Source organism: Plectropomus leopardus, chromosome 11 (genome assembly GCF_008729295.1).
Source record: "Plectropomus leopardus isolate mb chromosome 11, YSFRI_Pleo_2.0, whole genome shotgun sequence".
NCBI lineage: Eukaryota > Metazoa > Chordata > Actinopteri > Perciformes > Serranidae > Plectropomus > Plectropomus leopardus.
Genome location: NC_056473.1, coordinates 34,580,699 through 34,596,515, shown reverse-complemented (window position 1 = coordinate 34,596,515; position 15,817 = coordinate 34,580,699). Strand labels below are relative to the sequence as shown.

The 15,817-nt window shown below is 37.7% G+C and overlaps 1 long non-coding RNA gene across 1 annotated transcript; it reads left to right on the top strand.

The window, feature by feature from the left end:
- The first annotated feature begins 669 nt into the window (after positions 1–669).
- Positions 670–9,219, top strand: LOC121949719. Its single transcript, XR_006106289.1, has 3 exons — positions 670–822; positions 5,784–5,901; positions 7,237–9,219. It is a non-coding gene; the product is annotated as an uncharacterized LOC121949719 (long non-coding RNA).
- Positions 9,220–15,817: the final 6,598 nt, after the last annotated feature.

Here is a 15,817-nt window from a genome sequence, read left to right as displayed (position 1 = left end):
GTGTGCATGTGTGTGTTTGTGTGTGTGTGCATGTATGGATAGTTCCCTGATAAGTGCCGCTCAATCAGATCAAGAGGACTGGTTTACATTTAGTTCTGTGTAGGTATGAAAGCACAGAATGGGTAGAATAGTATAGGTTCAAATGTTCACATTTAATTATATCAAAGTAAGCACAAAATATTCCTAAAAAAGTTTATAAATTAATTATTAGATATCTTAAAAAGACTATGATATAGACTTTTTAAAAGATTTAATAATTTAATTCTTATTCTTTATTCAGTTTCAGCCTCAGTGTGTGTCAATAAAATCATAACCTCCTCGCAACAGACTTTCTATAGTTGTGCACAGCTATGCACTCTACATTTAACACATTTTGCCATTTTAGTAAAAACTACCCATTCCAGTCTGTGCTGACTTGTATGTTTTGGGGAAGTGACAAGGTCAGAGTTATATGCCAAATGCCAGCTCTGTAAGTACGTAGTTTTCACTTGATAATAAATCCCTTCCACAATAGCTGATGATCTGGATGACCCTAATGTATTTGCGTTTCTGAAATAACATTAACTCCGCTTTGTTAATCAGAATATGTGACAAGTCATTACCTAAGGAAATGTGTGTATTCTTTGTTCATTAATATTTTTTTTTCCTTCTCCTGTGTCTCCTCAGGCCGGCCAACTTGTTGTTGGACAGGAGCAGTTCAGAGGTCCCCTCGATGGGGACACTGGGTGACTGGATGGATGGAATGAGGACCTTGCCCTGCAAAGAGGCCTTCTCCGGGGTCAGCTACAGCTCCTGTGACACCCTGGCCAAGACCTCCACAGAGTAAGACAACCACACACACAGACACACACACACACACACTAAGCTATGCTGCCCATTCATGTCAGCAGTGTTTACAGGGCCCTAGTACCCATGGTAAGGCCCAGGAATTTGAAGAGGCTCTTGGGGAAGAACACACACACACAAATACTCTTGTTCACAGTTAGTAAAGAAAGCTATGAAGCCCTTACTAAAGGTGTCCAGATGACTCATGGTAATTCATAATGACAGGCCTTTAGCCACACTCTCGATGCTGCGAGTATGACCACAGAGGGAGAAGCTAAGAGCATTACAAGAAAGAGAGATAAGAGGAGAAACAGAGAAAGAGAGGAGAGGAGTTCCATAAGGGCGAGAGGATAAAAGAGAAACTATTGAGGGAGGGAATGAGAGGAGAGATTTGACAAGATAAAAGGGTAGAGAGAGGGGCCTTTGAAAGAGCAAATAAAGGCATAGCTGTCAAATAGGTATGCATGGCACTCTCTATACTGTGAAGCATTAAAATGCAGAGCAAAGATCAAGCAAAGGTTGTCAAAAAACTATTTGGGAGCCAAATCAAGAGAAATCATATGTGGAGAGCACACACTGCAGGATTTACACTGTGTTGAGTATACGATGGCCTGTGTCACACCAGCCCATTTTTATTTTGAAGTCGTCAAATGCCACCGCTTTGTCAGTGATTTTGCTAAAGATACCAGCACCAAAAGCAACTTTTTGTGCTAGCATGACATGTTGCAAGGTGGAATCAGTTTGGAACATGGACAGACATAACCTTTGGTGTTGTTAATAAATGCCGCTGGTTGGCCAGACAGCACCTGGTGTGGCAGTGTGAAATGTGGACAGGCTTTAGATGATAATGTGCCTGGACCAAACCAGTCATGGCCTTATCGTATGCCACTGGACGCTATCAGGTTGAAACCCTGCAGGTAATTATATACAGACGTAGTATAAGGAGCTGGAGGGTCGGGAAGTGTGGTGGATGGGTCCAATAAACCCCTGACTTTCACCCAAGAGCCCAGTGTTCACTTCCCTCAAGAACGTAGTGCCACACCATTATGTTCTATTTCTTAACATAACCATGTGCTTTTGTTGCCTAAACCTAACTACCTCTACCTTTGTTGACCAATCCTAAATACATTTTGTTGACATCATAAGCGTTGGTCAGAATGTCAAAAGCAGACGCAGGAGGAAACTTCGAGAATAATGTGTAGATGCGAAAGTCCACTGACAAAGCGGGGGTATGTGATGACTTGGGATGAAAACGTGTTGGTCACACTGACCATGTGACAAAACGTGGTCAGTCAAGTCCATATACAATTTATTTGCAACAGCATAACACGTTTATGTGGGTAATGAGTCAGGGTCTGTGTCACAGTACAGGGTGTAATAAGTCAATGTTCCTGGAGAGTTAGTACCAGACAGTTTGACTCTGCTTATAGGATCTTCAGGCTGACAAAAGGTTCTGAGATAGTGGATCAGTTCTAGCAAGAGTCCTGTGTTGGCACACCAAAAGGAATTATAAATCCTAAACACTGTGATTATAGACTGAGAGATTACACTGATGAACAAGCCACCTTTAGACTTATAGGTCAGAGTGCAGCTACTTGGGGAAATCAAGCACAACTGACTAGTTTTATATCTTTTTGTTGCTTTCTTTTTTGTCAAGGTCAGAGTGCAGACCTTTTCTGTCACTTCATTCTCAGTCTTTCTCTCTTTCTCTCTCGCTCTGTTGGCCTGCTGTGGGTTTAATTGATGTGGAATGTGACCTGGTAAATAATTGGACATTTCTAATCATTGTGATCAAAGCAGCCACTCCCTGCAGTGATGGCAGCAGCGGGGCGAGCGAGGGCAGCCAGGGAGTGATGGTCAGTTGGTAACTTACCAAACCAGACAGTCATTAACAGGCTTAAATGTCTAGTGTGTAGAATTTAGTGACATCTAGTGGTGAAGCTGCAGATTGAAACCAACTGAAACTTGTCCAGTGTGCCAAGCATGTAAGAGAGCTACAGTGACCAATGTCAAATATGCAAATTATGTCCTTTCCTGTAAGTAATATGAATATAATAGAAATTTAAAACTTGCCACATTTGCTGCTTTGAATTGTAATATATTTACCTTAAATATATTACAACTACGTTTCTTACAAATATTATGAGGCTCAAGTGCAAAGTGATGCTTTATGTAGAGATACCAAATTCAAAATTGGCACAAATGTCCACTGTCACTCAAGGATTAGATGATTAGATGAAAATGATTAAAATCTAGTGGTTGAAGGTCAAAGTTCAAGGTCACTGTGACCTTCAAATCATATTATTGGCCATAAATCAGGAATTCATGTGTCAGTTATGCCTGAATTTTGCACAAATGGGACAACAAAATAATAAAGTGATGACATTATATTTCCAAAAGGTTAAAGGTCAACTTCACTTCATAGTATTTTAGAAAAAACTGTTTCTCAACTGTCAATTCTTGCCATTATGTCATAGATTACATTTGGTGAGAATCGAATGAATTGACCTTGAAACTCTGCTGTTTGTCTAAATCTTTGCTTCCAGGGTAAGATGTGTATGAAACATCCACATTTTCACAGAGATGGATGTAAGCGTAAGCATCTTTGAGTACCTAGAAAAGTACTATATGTCCTATCTTATCTATCTATCTATCTATCTATCTATCTATCTATCTATCTATCTATCTATTATTATTATTATTATTATTATTATTATTATTATTACTACTATTACTTTATTGTTGTTGTTATTATTATTATTATAACTGTAACTGCAACTTGACTGGTGAGTGGAGCCAGTTGTAATTGTAGCCTCTGTTGTAGCTGCGTACTATTTCTTTATCTCTTTTTCTCAGGGGTAGCCTCCTACACAAAAGAGGTATTTTGCTCTTGACATTTCTCATGCCATTTCTTCAGTAAATATGTTTAATCAATTGAAAGTTATCTCCAGTCAACATGTTACAAAACAAAAAAGCTTACACTGCAGACTGGGTGGAAATCCACATTAGGTGTTGGCAAAACACATCTCAGATAAACTGCACTGTAGTAAGCTACCACTCAAGAAATCATATTGGTCTGTTATGCTTTTTTTCTGTAGCTTGATGCTAAATTGGATCACTGCAGTATTAATCCACTGAAGGCTGCAGCTAAGGCTCTCAAGGCTAACTCAGCTACAAGGCTAGCAGCCTTGGCTGAGACTGTGCATTGCTCAATATAGATTGCTCTATTGATTTGTACAGTCTTAATCTAGTCCTTGATATTCAGCACAAGGCTTGGCAATGCTCTGACCTCTGAGGAACAGTAATCATACTTGGCTGCAGTGTGCTGACTCATCTGCTGGAGTAATTGAAGTCTTTTTTCAAGACGGGATGGAATGGATTGACTAGGAAATACTGCATCATTTGGACTATTTTCTTCATCTAGACAGAGTGCACGCAAAGTTCATTTCAGGTATTTGATTGGGAAGGTGATGAACTTGACCTGAAGTGCCAGACAAAGGAAAGCAACCTGAAGTGATAAAACACTGACATTTTCTTGTACAACCACATTTGGCACAGTGAAGTCTATACACAGGGTGTGCACACCACTGTCAATCAGGGCGTACCCATCAGGCCTGCCTGGCATTCAAACTTAACCCATCCACTTTCCTTCAGCAGCTCAAATTATGATACAACAAATTAGACATTGACTTGAGTCCATTATTAAGTGATACAGTTATGATTCATGCCTTTTCACAACAAAAACACCAGAATTCCCATTTACTACTCGAATTAAGAAAAGTTCCCTGCAAAGGTTTTGCTCTGGGATTATGGGAATTGCTGAGTTAACACTGTGACGCGCTGAAAGAAACCTTCAACTGTTGGTGTTATGTTAAGCCAGAGCACTGCATTGCTTAGTTTTTGCCAAGTTAAACAACTTTATTACACGACTTTAAGTTAATCTTACAATGACAATGCTTCGAAAATATTTTGTTGTGATATAATGCCTTGCTGTGTCTTTTTATGTCTACTTTCCAAATGCCATTGCACTCCTGGACAGCCTAAAGTTAGAATCCATGTGGTCTGACACCATAGTTTAATAAAATAGGATTAACCATCCTTGAGTCATTTATAGTTGATGATTACTAGTTAGATTCTAAAACCTTATGGTCATTATAATATTAACCATTTGAAACTTATATCAACATCAGTTTTGTTGTGGTGCATTCAGAGCAAATTGGTTAGATATCTGTTGAAATGTGGGGGTAAAAAAAAAGGCAGCGAGCAATTTCATGAGAAATGTCCAACACATTGCAAGAAATTCAGAAAAGGTGATGAGAAAATAAACAGATAGAGAAAGAGAGGGAGAGAAATGTATTAAAAATTATCAAAAAGAGGGACTTAAAAACACTTTTTACTTTAACTTATCTTGTTAAGTTAAAGTTAAGCTTTTTTCCCATGTTTTTGAAAGAAATCAAGCCAGGTTTCAAGTGGTTAAATCAAATAAATAGAATTATGACTTTTGCATTGCTAATCACATAACCACCATTCTAGCCAATATCAACCATATCTGTAATTCACTTATTATTTTATTTTTTTCAGCTTTATATTTGGAATTTATTTGTCAGTTTTTAGCTGAGATTTATTCTTTTTGATAAAATGTCCACTAGTGACCACTAGATATTTGGCTTTAGGCAAGCAACTTTGACAACCTGCCTCTGGGTGGCACCCTTGGTGGCTGCCTATGTTGCATATAGGACGATTCACCTCTGATTTCGAGGTTATAAAATGTTTGCCACCATGTTCCCAAAACATGGGAGTTATTGTCAATTCTTCTTCAGCTTCAGAGGATCCTCTTTTCCAGACTATAACAGTTACATTTGATTTACATTCTAAAGGTAAAACTACATGACCTAGCCTGATTCACTGATGATCTCTAGTTTAATGTATTAATGCTGCTGGGCCTGACTGTGTCTCAGTAGAGTGGTTCTGACGGAGGTCCACGTCACACCCGCCACTTGCCCAGAATGGGAGCCGTCCATGGGAATCACCACTCTCTAACGCCCAGCTCCTTCCCGCCTCCTCAGGCTCTGGATGGTGGGTGGAGGACAAAAACCAGGCCCTTGCCTGGGAGCAGTAACCTGCCTCCAGAATCACTGATAGGCTTTCACTTGTCCGACTTTTAAAGGGATAGTTAGTCAATTTTTAGAGACAATAGCTGTGTTTCAGTCCAACTGTAATCTGGATTATAAGTGTATAGATGGAAACTGAGCCATTGTCTCTTTAAGGCATATTGGTGCTTTTTTTTACTGCACCAAAAGACAAAAACTTCTTTGTTTTGTTTATTTTAAGTTTTATGGAAAAAGACTTGAACTGCACAGTTTATGTTTAAAGCAAAATTTGAGTGAACTATCCCTTTACATTGTAGGACAGAGTGAAGCAATATTGTGATTTTTGTCACTTTCAGTGTCTGCCTTGCCCCAAAGTTTCTTAATGCTATTTTGGCTGAACTAAAGTCTCCGCTTGCATCTGAATAATACAAAACATTAATGGAACTATCTTCGAATAGCACTAAAATGTCTTAATGGCCGAAAGTGTTTGCTGTAGTTATGCCACCACTCAGACTGCAACTCTGCTTCTACTAATATAATAACATTATTGTTACTCCTAGATGGGCAACAGAGATGAGTCTTAACATCCACTGTGGCTTCTTGTGATATCAACAACGCTTAGTGTGCAACACTTCGTTTAGATTAAGGTTGTTGTTGCTTTATGTTTCAAAAAGGGTTTGATGCTTTAATTGAGCTGACTAACTACCGTGTGTGTTTGATGTGTATGATGCATAACACATATGAAACTGACGTCACGCTGACTTATTGTTAAAAGTTCTTCCTACACAAATTGTATTCTCTTACACTTGAATGCATGTAACTAATCTTTTAAGAGCTTAATTGATATATCTGAATTATGTTGTAATATATTGCATATGAACCAGTGCCGCTCCTCTCCACATATTTATATCTACTCTGTCAATGAAATCCAGTTCAATGCAATGCAGGAAACTGGGTCTTATATGCCACCAAGCCCTCCCATATTTCCTCCACTGACAGGGTCATAAAAGCAGCTGTCAGTGTAGCCCCATAGGCCCACCTCCCTGTTTGTTCGTAATGGAGAGCAGAGGCAACAGCCTCCTCCACCCCCAAACCCCTTCAGGGTGTTTGGTAGCCCAGTGGCCTTCTGGGAAATGCAGTCTGTTGTGAATGACAGATGCATGGTAAAGTGAGAGGAGCGGCCCTGGGAGCATGTCATTAAATGTCACATCCTCCATCACTAATGCACACTTTCCATGTCTTTTTGTCCCACCTTTCTCTCCATCTCGTCTCCCTTTCTGATTGTGTATGGTCGCCTCCCTCTCTGTCCATCACATATCAGGGATCTGAAAAAGGTTGGAGTAACTATCGTAGGACCGCAGAAGAAGATCGTGAGCAGCCTCAAAGCCCTAGATTCCCACACCAAGAATGGCCCAGTACCTGTTTAAGAAATGAACCCAGCGAGTAAAAACAGCAGAGACTTGTCTGTCGGTGTGGTTGCTAATAGATGGAAATGGAGGAAAATATGCGATACAACTGAGGGCTTTTGTTGTTTCGTTGAAAGACGATACCAAGTCCTTACAGAGAGACAGGAAAGAGCTCAGTGCAGACCTGCCAGCTAGTGAACTGGCTGACTCTTCGACCCTCCGTCCCTCCATGCCCAAGTTGAGATGCCTTACAGACATATAGGGGGGTTAGAGAGAGCAGAGGGAAGCCAAGGAGGTCAAGGAGACCTTCGAAGGGATACAAAATAGGACTGGACCGATCACAGGGCAAGGACTGGACTAACTTATAGCCGGAGCTCTCCAATATTGGCTAAGCTGGACAGCATAGCCTTCCCCTTACGGCTAAAAGGGGACAGGCATGCTCACAGTCTCCTCCCACCACGCCTGACTGTCTGTGGAACGAGGCAGTGAAACAGTGTGTAGAAGAGCACGTCAGACAGCAGCAGCTCACCCGGATGTGGACCCCTCCTGGACTAATGAGGTCTGAGGCGTGAGATTTTGTTATAACTACCTACATATACCGTCTCTATCCATGAGAGAACTGAGCTGGTTATGGACATACCTAGGCATTAACCGAGCCATTTTACTCCGTAGCTCTAACTCTATAGCATTTGCATTCAGTAGACATGTCACATAAAAGCAATAATTATGATAATCAGTTAAATAGTCTCATTGTTTGGAAGCCATGAGTCCGTCACATGTACAATGTATTGAACGCTGTGCTTTGAAGGTACAGGGGCCATAACACACTTCACACACAGTTTTTCTTTATGGTGACATCAGTGTTCTATGTGCTTATGAACAGATATTGTACAGTTATAGTGCCGCTCCCTCAACCCAATGCCCTTTGTGTGAAATCTCAGGATGTGTACGTTATTCATTGTATTTTCTCTAACAAGGGGAAACAGACAGAGAGAATGGAGCAGTGCCAGAAACTGAGGGTGCGGGTTAAAAAAGACAGAAAAGGGAAAACTCTAAGAGAGAAATTTATAAGAGGTAAAACAGAATCTATGATGAAGTGGTGTCTTTCAGGCTCCTGCTTCAGACATTCTTGTTGTGTTGTGGAAGTGTTTTAAACTAGAGGAGAGTTTTTACTTGAGTTTCTTCTTCAGGTAAGGCAAGTTAGCATCATTCACCCTACAGAACATCAGGTATCATAATCTCTCTAAGGAGTGGAATTTGTTCTGTTATTAATCACCCATTTTGAATATTTGCAGGTCACTAAATGGCTATTATCAGTTATTATCACTAAAATTATAATGCTTCAGACGGGGGAAACTGCACGTACCAATAGGCCTGATATCGCATTTAAATGTTGGGAATTGGTTGCAGTTGGTCAGGTTTCAGTCCTATTAGTTTTCACATTCGCCACACTTGGTTCAGAAAAAAAATTAGGGTTTGGGTTTAAAAAAAGTACTTTTGTTATGTAATCTAAACTACGTAGGTTACCTTCATTATGTACTGAAGTATGTATGTATCGTAAAATAAATCAACACAGACTTTTGGTTTTGCATGTGACATAAACAGCAGTCTCTGAAAAGTTTGCTTGAGCCATCTATCCAAACCAACCTCCTCCTTACTCAGACTTTGTTGCTCATTATACTACGCCGCCTTTCGTCCCCATTTGATCCCATCATAATCCCTATGGCCACCATAGGTTGGCACCCAATAATAAACGCAAAAATAGGAGGCATTTTAGGGCCCTACTTAATCAAATCTATGGTGCCAATGCTATGACGACGGCAGCACATGTAGATGCAGCAGCCTGCAGCTCCTCATATCCTTGCTTCTTTTTTTGCATTTTTTTTTTTTTTTGACACCATGGCCCCTTCTGCTGAAGCTTGACTTTTCTACGATAGAGAAGCACTTAGCAACATTGGGAAAAGTTGTGTGAGGGTTGGACTGAATGCAGCAGACTGCGAGAGGGTCCCCACCAATGGCATATGCCAAGTGGCCAGTCAGACAAGGGAGAAACCAAACTGAAAGCATAGGATGAAGAGAGGGAGGCGAGCTGGCATCAGGGTGAGGCTGACCCAACTTGGACCGAGAGCTGTGTCTATACCAAGCCTTCTTCTGGCTAATGTCCAGTTGGCGGCGGGTGATTAGGGACTGCTCTGTGCACATCTTCGCAGAGACATGGTTAACCCCTAACAACCCAGATCAAGCTGTTGCACTGGATGGGCGGACCTTGTTGGAAGCCATAAGGACACAAGACTTCAAAAAATGCACTGCAGGAATTGAATGATGCCATCAGCAGCAATATGCATGAGCAGCCAGATGGAATCTGAATAGTAGTTGCTGATTTTAATCAACTCATCCTTCAACTCCAAAGATGTAGCAGGATTGAGGACAAACGTAATTTCAAAATGACTAAAAAATCTACCGTCTACCTTCTACAACGACCATTTAATGGGCTAATAACGGAATAGATCAGTTTAGAAGGATGAGATCAACACTGCTGATCTGAGGATGCTGTTATATTACTTTAGTCTAAGTCCATAACTTATTAACAAAAGCCATGAGGGATCTGAGAATTGGTATTAATAAGAACTTTGTTCTTGTATAAAATTAATCCATAAATCCAGGTGAGTTTGATACAAAAAGTAATGCCTCCTCTAGTTGGGTTGGATCATGGTGGGATCACTGAGCAAAAAAAAAAAAGTTTCAGTTTCTATGTATTTTCAACAAAGTCTTGGTCTTTCTTTTTTATCATCTCCAAGGGGCATGAGGTTTTCTCATCACTGCCCTTAACTAACAGGTGTGAAAATGCCCTGAAAGAGATGCAACACGTCCAATAAATGATTGCTTTCTGAGATAGTTTCCAGTACAATATATGTCAAGGATGGGATTTCCGAAAGGCACCTTAGAGCTTAGATGATCTTGTACTCTGAAGTGCAGAATTCTAGATGTTAGTCTCTTGCTTTGATGTCACCCAGTCAGTCCCTCAGTGGAACACATACCCAGTATTTCTGAACTGTCACTTCGGTAATTTGTGCTGTTGGATGGGTAACATTTTACCACAAGGGTGCCATCTTAAATTTCTTCCAAGCACTTCGTACAGAATATTTGCGCACTTTGAATGGAAATGTTACTGGCTTGGCTATAGACTAAGTGGATAGGGGTGATTTTGGTGCTTTTGGGAATCCCGTCCCTGTTCAGTGCGTCAGTTGGTCTTCTGTGACTTGGTCTACCTGTGGATGCTGCTGTTGCTGCTATGTGTTCTAATTAGCATGTACATAATGTAAACCATCGTAATGATAGCAACTAGCGCTACAGATCCCACTATATGTACATGGCCATCCCTCTTTGTACAAATGTTTGTATGTATAAAAGAATAAATAAAAAAATGTGCAACATTTTTAATTAAAAAAGAGATAAAAATCATCTGTATTATATTTTATCTTATTTTGGATTATATTTGTCTGCTTTTTTTCTTTTCTACAATAAAAAGGCGATTATGATTACATTATTATTTATTTGTTAACATTATACAGCAAAATGTTGATGAGTTTTTTGTAGCATACAGTAAATTATGTGTCTATCTATGTTTTGGTTTTTGACTTACTTTATAAACCTGGGACATCTGAGAGAGCAATACTGTTATGCACCCTATATCCAGATTCCTAATTTTCTGTCTCAAGACTGACCTGTGTGTCTGTGTGAGAGTTTATGTGTGCAAATGTAGATGGCCTTGTCTACTAATGTAAAATGATTTGTAGTGGAAACATTTATATTTTTATAATAAATATTCGCAAAATATTTTCCAAAAAATGGATGATGATAGACTTGCTCTTGTGTTTTCATTCTATCCTGTGATTATGATGCAGACCAACAAATACTGTTGGCTTTTCTTTCACAGTAAAGCATATTTCCATATGTTTAACAGATTACAAGTGGAAGTGAAACACTCATAACTCAGAGGTCATTTTTTTTATTTTTTTATTTTAAATTCCATAGATCAGTCTTTTGGCACATCTTGTCTTCTTTAGGATAAAAGCCAGCAATCATCTAACTGACATGTATAGTGTACAGGACATGTGTTTCAAATCAATGAGTTCACAGGTCAATCAACATGAACAGAGAAGAAGACCATATAAAGGTCATTCGTAACAAAGAAAGGTCTTCACTAGCAATGTCCTCACTCAAAAATTCAGTAAATACATAAAGTAATAATTATGAAGTAGAAAAATATCCAAATTATTATATTCAAAATGAACAATAAATAACAAAATAATACAGTATTTACCGTCAAGCGAAGAAAGATCAAACGAATTAAGCAAAAAATAAAAAATAAATACAGTTAATAAAAAAAGTAAGTATATAATATCAAGTATCATATGGCAAGAATTCACAAACTTCAATACATGTTGAGGTACACATATGTAATATAAATAAAATGTAATAATTAATATAATTTACTTTTTTACTTTAAATAATAACGTCGTCAATTATTACTAACATCTCGACTACTGTGCATAAATCCAAAAAAAATTTAAAATGAGACAAATACTTTACTTTAAAAAAGTATTTTTCTATTTGGTGTATTATATTATGACTTGGCATGGTGAGTTTCCACATATTTCATAAGAGACACCTAGGAGAATCCTGCTTTTCTCAAAATGGGCTTAAAAAGAGATTACGCTTTTAATTTTTTTTTTTTTTTAAATATAAATGGTATAAAATCGGACACAATTGAAAATAAATAAATAAATGGTACTTCTATTTTCAACCACAGAAATAGAATAAAATTTTATTTAAATTTTCATATTGTATGCACACACAAAAAAAGAAAATTAGATTTGATTAAATTATTTTATTTCATTTATTTATTGTATTGGTAAGCCAGTACTGCTTGAGCATGCACTAGACAAAAAAGGGTTGTGTATTTTTTGATTTCTTTTCATTTCCATATTCCTAGCCAATGTTTTTAGTGTTTTTACTAAGCCATACTTAAAATATTGTCTATAGCCATGATCGTTCTCTACCCTTTAACATATCATGCCTGTCATTGCCTGCGAATTGAGAAAATAATTAGAATTATAGGATTGCAGACTACGTATTCTGTGTATCTTTCAGTCTACCTGTGTATATCGGACCTTCTAAACTTACAGTATGAACTCTCTCACATCTGTTTACCAGCCTCCAACTTAACCACCTCAGCCTCTCTTTTTTTCCCTTCCTCCCTGCTGTCACCTTCTTGTTCCTCCAGCCACATCCAATAAGGCATTTTGTTTCCAATCACCCATGGTTGAAGTCGATTTGTTGTGTGATTTTTAATGTGGGAGATCTGCGTTGTCTCTCTTTTTTTTTTTTTGTTGCTGACTGGGAGTAGATGAGATGTGTCAGGCAGGGGAAAGAGTGATGGTTGCTCTGCACAATGTTGAAAGGCTGACACTCTCCAGATGTTCCTAGGCAGATGTGCACAGAGAGAAAACAGGACACTGTTCTCCCCGATTCAGGAAACAAAGAACACAGTATGCTTGAAGCCACCATTTCTGTCTTGTTTTTATCTTAAAAACCTCCATGGTCTGACCACCGGGATGATGGGAAAGACAGAGCGCGGAATTGTGTGTGTGTGTGGGGGGGGGGAGTCTAAAATTGACGGGAGGAGGAAACAATAGGGAGGAAGATAGACGACAGGTGTGCTGGAAGTGTGATGTCTGTGTGAGTTCTAAGTGGATAAGAACTTCAACAACAGCATATGAAAATGCAATAATTCGGGTGAAGATTAACCAGTACCATTCATCATCTTGCTTGGCAGTGTGCTGGTGAAACAGAAAACATGTTCTACTTGATAATGAAATGATAATGGGAAAACAAGGTCCAAGGTACGAGGTACCTTTTTTTTTCATTTTTCTTAAATGTAGTATTACTTTTTTCTTTCTATTCTTTTTTTTTTTGCAGTTTTGGACAGCTTACTATAGTATCACTTCTTTATGCCGTTTTTTTTTCATACCATAGTATGACATTTTTATGCAATTTTTAACAACATACTTTTGTATAACCTTTTTATGCGTTTTTTGACGACATACAATAGTATGACATTTTTGTGCCGTTTTGGTCGACATACTATACAATGACATTTTTATATCATTTTGAACAACATAGTTTAGTATGACATTTTTATACCATTTTGATTGACATACTATAGTATGACGATTTGGTCAGATTTTGGATGACATACCTATGACTTTTTGGTGAGATATTGCTCTTTTTTTTGCTTTTTTTGGCTTTTATTTCCACTTTGTATACAATGAAGCGCCTTTACAGGTTATAATATGACGTTTTCTGACATTTTTTTAAACATGTCAAAATTTGACATTTTTCGACATACTATGCTATTGCCTTTTTGGCCATTTTTTTGACGTGCAAAAATATGACCTTTTTGGCGTGTTTTTGCTTTTATTTCCACTTTGAACACTATGACACGTCTTAATAAGCTATAATATGACATTTCTTTTATTCGACATACTATACATGATAAAATATGAGATTTTTGGCCGCTTTCGGCTTTTGTTTCCACTTAGTTTACTATGACAGGTCTTTAGAAGTTATGATAAGATTTTTTTCAAACATTTTTTTGACATATTTTTGGACATGTGGTATAGCCTTGCCTTTTTTGTCATTTTTTCAACATATATAATTATGATGTTTTTGACCATATTTGAAAATTTCTTTGCTATGGCGTGTCTTGGCACGCTATTTTATGCCGTTTTAAGGTGTTTTCAGCTGTTTTTGGAACAAGTCAAATTTTGACATGTAATATTTTGACACTTTTGCCATAGTATAGCCTTTCAATTTTTGTCATTTTTCAACAAGCATTTTTAGGGTGTTTTTGGCTGTTTTTGCAAAAGTCTATGCAATGGCGTGTCTTGGCACGCTATTTTATGCTTTTTTGAGATGTTTTCAGCTGTTTTTTATGTCATCTCTTTATGTCATATTTTGACTGTTTTTTTTTTTTTCCATACTATAACCTTGCCTTTTTTTGTCATGTTTTAAACATGAATTTTTATGATGTTTTTTTGGTCGTTTTTGCAAAATTCTATGCTATGGCTTACCTTGGCATGGTATTTTATGCTGTTTTTAGATAATTTTAGCTGTTTTTTGAACTTGCACAATTACGATGTTTTTGGCTGTTTTTGCAAAGTTCTATGCTATGGTGTCACTTGGCATGCTATTTTATGCTGTTTTGAGGTGTTTTCAGCTGTTTTTTGGATATGTCATATTTTGACATTTTTGCCATCTATGTCATTTTGTCAACATGCATGATTATGATGTTTGCTGCCATTTTTTAAGATTTCTATGCTATGGCATGTCTTGGCACACCGTTTATGCTGTTATGAGGTGTTTTCAGTTGATTTTTGGATATGTCATATTTTGACATTTTTTCCTTTTTATCATTTTTTAAACATGCACAATTATGATGTTTTTGGCTGTTTTTGCAAAATTCTATGCTATGCTGTCACTTGGCACGCTCTTTTATGCGTTTTTGAGATGTTTTCAGCTGTTTTTCTGATATGTCATATTTTGACATTTTTGCCATACTATAGCCTTGCCTTTTTTGTCATTTTTTCAACATGCACAATTATGATGTTTTTTGCTATTTTTGCAAAAATCCATGCTATGGCGTGTCTTGGCACTCTATTTTATGCTGTTTTGAGATGTTTTCAGCTATTTTTCTGATATGTCATATTTTGACATTTTTGCCATACTACAACCTTGCCTTTTTGTCATTTTTTCAACATGCATGATTATGATGTTTTTGGCTGTTTTTGCAAAATTCTATGCTATGGCGTGTCTTGGCAAGCTATTTTATGCTGTTTTGGAGGTGTTTTCAGCTGTTTTTTTTTTGGATATGTCATATTTTGACATTTTTGCCTTACTATAGCCTTGCCTTTTTGTCATTTCTTCAACATGCATTATTGATGATGTTTCTTGCCATTTTTTAAGATTTCTATGCTATGGCGTGTCTTGGCACGCCGTTTATGCTGTTTTGAGGTGTTTTCAGTTTTTTGGATATGTCATATTTTGACATTTTTGCCATACTATAGCCTTGCCTTTTTTGTCATTTTTTTCAACATGCATGATTATGATGTTTGTTGCCATTTTTTTTTTTGGATTCTATGCTATGGCGTGTCTTGGCATACTATTTTATACTGTTTTGAGGTGTTTTCAGCTGTTTTGGGGATATGTCATATTTTGACATTTTTTCCTTACTATAGCCTTGCCTTTTTTGTCATTTTTTAAACATGCACAATTATGATGTTTTTGGCTGTTTTTGCAAAAATCTATGCTATGGTGTGACTTGGCACGCTATTTTATGCTGTTTTGAGGTGTTTTCAGCTGTTTTTTGGATATGTCATATTTTGACATTTTTGCCATACTATAGCCTTGCCTTTTTTGACATTTTTTCAACAT